Raw genomic sequence first — 5,324 nt, 5'->3', positions numbered from 1 at the left:
AGGACACCCCGACCACCGACACCTCCCGAAAAGGTGTTCTTTGGCCTTCCAGAGGCCGACGGGGTCTTTCCAAAAAGCGTTTCAAGAACCGCTATACTTCACCCCAAAACATTGAAGTAGACAGCGACAATGAATCTGACATCACCCCAGAGGAGGAACAAGAAGAGCCGGAACAAGAAGAGGTTACTGCTGCGGATGACCTGTCAATGCTTGACCGATTACGTCAAGGTGGCCTTGCACATGTTGATGCCAATGAACCCTATGAGCCTGTCATTGATTATAGTGATGATGATGATTATGCATTTATTGGTGATACTGATCGAGATTATTAGTAGTGTCAGGTATTACATTTTTTATGTTGTACTTGATGATGATACACTTAAGTGATACACATATTATTATTCATGTCGGTCTTTTTTTATGTTGTACTAATTTCGTTTATTATTTGTCATGGCAGGTGTTGAAAGATGGTGGGCGCTGGTCGGGAGCGTGGTCTGAGGTCTTCCATTCCAGACGCACCTCTCCGCCGAGCGTTGCTGGACAGTATGGCCACACCGCCGGGCCCTTCTTCGTCGACCGCGGTGCCCAGCAGGGGACGAGGTAGGAAGAGAGGAGGTGGGGCACGTGGTCATGGGAGAGAAGGTAGGGTGACTGCTACGGCGCCTTCCTCGCCGCCACCCCCAGCTGTTTCACCCGAGCACGTGACTGCTAGGGTGGACTCGTCCGAGGAGGAGGCTACACGGACTCCGGTCCATGAGCCTCCGGTCCACGGGTCTTGGGCCCACGAGCCTCGGGTCGACTGGCCTGCGGCCCATGAGAGTTCGGCCCACGTGACCCCGGAGGAGCACACGTCCGGATGGGGTACCTGGCCGGATCAGCCCGAGGAGCCGAGTGGCCATGCTGATGATGGCGGGGAGCCGACTGATCTTGAGGAGGAGGGGGGCACCGTCTACCAGCGTGATGCTACACGGCTCCCGTCTGTGCCGGTGACCCGCGAGCAGAGGTGGTTGATTTTCCCTGATGGGGAGAGGTACGTAAGTGCATTTAATATTTTTGTACCTTGTGCATTCATGTTTTTTCAAATAACTAATGCGTTGGCCTTGTCATGCTGTAGGGGTTGGGACCACCATCATAGTGTCCGCCGGCCCAACTCCGTCCTTGGAGTTCTTTGCCGGCAAAACTTTCCGGGGTTTGTCACGTTGCCTGGTGAGGGTCGGCTTCCAGAGCTTGGATTGAGCTGGGAGCACTACGTGGCTGCCCCGGCCCCGCCGGATGAGATTATCGACGGTGTCGTGTGCGACACGAGGGCAGACATGGTGATCAGAAAGTTCTGGGTAATTTCTCCTTTACACATTTAAAAATCTTCAACTAGCTAGTTATTAATTGTACTAATCAATATTGTCTCATTTGATTGCAGACATTCTACAGGTGTGAGGAGGGATACAAGGAGGACGCGGCACATGTTATCGAGAACGTCTGCAAGCGCCTACTCTAGAACTTACGGCACGAGGCTCGGGTGCAGGCTGTTCGAGACTACTACGCCTTGCGTGGTATTAAGAAGACCAAGCCGGCGTGCCGCGATAAGTTCCTGAGTAAGGAGCAGTACATGAAGGTAATTCTTAAGGCCTTCTCTACTTAAGTTCCTTCATTTAGTAATTCTTAGCCGTAGCGCTCAAGTTTCTATTTGCTAACTTAGGCGCCTCTGAGATGGTGTGCAGATCGGATGGATTGTTGGGAGGTGTTGGTCGATGAGTGGTGCTCAAAACAATGGCTAGCCCTCCACAACGAGGCCAAGGACAAACATGCCCAAATGGAAGGTGTGCCACACCATCAAGGCAGCTCCAACTTATATCAGTTCGGGCGCAACTGGGTATGTGGTTTGCTTCATGATTCATGCAATTCATTTATCATGCTAGCTTGAGCCCTTTAATTACTAATTTTCATTGTTTCTCTCTTTCAGGCACGCTACAATAAGGCGGATAAGGTGCCAGAGGTGTACGATCTGTATGCCATGGCCCACGCTGCCTCTTTCAAGAAAGTCAAGGCTTTCTCTCAGTCTGACCTCGATGATGCAAACAACTTCACCAACATCTCCTCCCACAACAAGCTCGTGAGATATAGAGATGAGGGGAAGGCGAGGAAAGGGGAGGACTTTAACCCGAGCCAGGGTCCCATTGATCCAGAGCTGTTGATGATATCTGGTGGCGGGAGGTCCCATGGCTCCATAGCCATTGGAGATGGACTTATCCGTTATCCTAGCACTCTCCCGGAGATCAAGGCGCGCCAGTCGAGCTCCGCTCCTGAGATAAGGCCTCGTGAACGACCAGTGCAACTCGCCATCAAGGTTAGTGATACGTACTCAGTTATCTTTCTCCATTACATTGTGTGCGCTTCCATCAATGATTACAAATGGTCATGTGAGTGGTGTTGCAGGCTGCTATACAGAGTGAGAGAGATAGAACGGAGAAACTTCTGGCGGAGGCGGCGGAGAGGCAGCGGGAGTTGGAGGAGAGGACGACAAAGATGATGGAGGAGGAGAGGGCACGGAATGACATGCAGGCAAGGGCCATGTACGAGCTCCTTGTGGTAAGTTTCTTCTGCAGATTAGCCAAAACATTCATGTAGTGTTTGTCTCATTACTAACTAGTATGACTGATTCGTCAAAACCAAATGTGCAGTCTGTGTGCGAGAAGACAGGTCAGACCGCTCTGCCGATGCCAGTGATTGCTCCTGGGACCACGGTGAGTTTCATTTGAATGGACATTACTTGCTAGTCTTAACATTTGAGTGTCATCATGCTAACAAGACATTGGAAATGATCTTTGGTGCAGCGTAACTCCAGACAAGCATCGCACGATCCTTCTCCAGCTACCGACACGAGCCACCCCGCTCCTACACCTCCTGGATCTTGGTAAGTTTATCTAGTGTTTTGCTTAACACATGCATAAAGACCTAGACTTAGCTTTATTTCCTCCAATGCTTACCATAATGACCTAGACTTAGCTTCTTCTCCTCCAAAATGACTTAATAAGCTTACTGACCTCCAAAACCATCCATTTTACCTAAGTTAGCTCTAAAACGATCTGTACTTAGCTTACTTGTGTCAAAAATTGCATAATTAGCTTAGTTAGCTCATAGACGATCCATTTTACCTAAGTTAGCTCTAAAATGACCCATTTTACCTAGGTTCGCTTATAAATGATCCAGTTCATCCAAGTTAGCTCAAAAATGACCCATTTTACCTAGATTAGCTCCTAAATGATCCATTTTACCTACGTTAGCTTTAAAATGACCCATTTCACCTAGGTTAACTCCAAAATGACCCATCTTACCTAGGTTATCTCATAAACGATCCATTTCAACTAATTTAGCTCATAAACGATCCATTTCACCAAGTTAGCTAAAAAACGATCCATTTCACCTAAATTAGCTCTTAAATGATCCATTTCACCTAAGTTAGCTCAAAAAGATCCATTTCAACTAAATTAGCTCATAAATGATCCATTTCACCTAAGTTAGCTCAAAAACGATCCATTTCAACTAAGTTAGCTCATAAATGATCCATTTCACCTAAGTTAGCTAAAAACGATCCATTTCACCTTAGTTACCTCAAAAACGATCCATTTGACCTTAGTTAGCTCATAAACGATCCATTTCAACTAAGTTAGCTCATAAATGATCCATTTCACCTTAGCTAGCTCATAAACGACCCATTTCAACTTAGTTAGCTCATATATGATCCATTTCACGTAAGTTAGCTCATAAATGATATACTCTTCTTGTTCTAGTCTTCTTCTTCTACTACTCTTCTTGTTCTAGTCTTCTTCTTGTTCTACTCTTCTTCTTGTTCTACTCTTCTTGTTCTAACTTTCTTATTTTTCATTTTGCAGATTTCATTCACTTGACGAAAGCTTGCATAGATGGAGTGCTCCTTATCCCTTTCTCTGTTTCTTTTGTATCGTTGAACTATGCATGTATCGTTGGATGAAACTGTTGTAATATATATGGTTGGATGCCTCTATGTTGAACTTGTTATGTATGATGGAACTATGCATGTAATATATATGGTTGGATGATGAAGTTATGTGTTGGATATCTTATATGTTTGCTCTGTAATGGCCTTTTGAAATATATCTATATATGTCATATATATTTGTGATGAAAATTGTTGGATTTAATAAAAAACAGATAAAAGAGCCAATATGCAGGCTCTTTGCCGTCTGCCACCGACGGCAACGGGCTCTTTGCCGTCTGCCGCGGACGGCAAAGAAGACACGTGGCATCTAGTTGTGCTTCCTGGGAGCTGACCCATTTGGTCAGTTTGCCTACAGTGGCAGACGGCAAAGACTTTGCCATCAGTGGCAGACGGCAAAGAACCTGCCATGTAGTGACGTGTAGATGACATTATACGGCGGACGGCAAAGACACTAGAAATTTTGCCGTCAGCGGCGGACGGCAAAGGCCTGTCGTTAGCCACTTAACGGACTGATAGCGCAATTATTGCCGTCCGCTCTCTTTGCCGTCCGCCGCAGACGGCAAAGGGCCTTTGCCGTCAGCCGCCAGGAAGCGGACGGCAAAGTAGCTGTTTACCGTAGCCTACTTTGCCGGAGCCTTTTGCCGTCCGTGGCTGACGGCAAAGGCCTTTGCCGTCCGCCGTTCATGCCTTTGCCGTCCGCCGTGGCAGACGGCAAAGTAGCTGATTCCTGTAGTGACAAGACTTGATCGCCTCCGTTTGATTCCTCGCACTACATGATGTTTGAGAAACGGATGACTGAGACACAGTCTTCGGAAGCGCTAGCACCTTACATGTGGGTAGACCGGTACACCTACTTTCCCCTACATCTGTTAGTCTACCCGTAAGAGTTCGCACGACTTAATCAACTATGCCAGAGCCCATAATGGCTTGTGGCTGCACACGTAAGTTTCTAGTTTGAATAATCTCATGATCCCTTTGAGCATGGGTGGCGGTCCGAAGAAATACAGGCAAGTCCTGATAGAAACCAGGTGCCTCAATCCACCCAGATGTGTGTTTAAGTTGCCACCTTAAATAAACCATTAAATAACAATCTCACATCTCATGGATACACTCACCCAATCCACGTCTACTAGCGTAGCATGGCATGATAAGCAAACGTAGAAGTAACTCCCAAGGGTTTGATAATAAAATAGGTAATAGGTACTACCTCAACTACTTCCCAAAACCCACAATTTAATTAGATCCTAATCATGCAAGTGTTTGAGGATAGATCTAATGCATAAAAACTGGGTATGAGAAGAAGTATGATCAAAGTGTTACTTGCCTTGCTGATGATCCGCGAAACCTA

This window comes from Triticum aestivum, chromosome 7B (assembly GCF_018294505.1).
Source record: "Triticum aestivum cultivar Chinese Spring chromosome 7B, IWGSC CS RefSeq v2.1, whole genome shotgun sequence".
NCBI lineage: Eukaryota > Viridiplantae > Streptophyta > Magnoliopsida > Poales > Poaceae > Triticum > Triticum aestivum.
Note: the sequence above shows the minus strand (reverse complement) of the source record.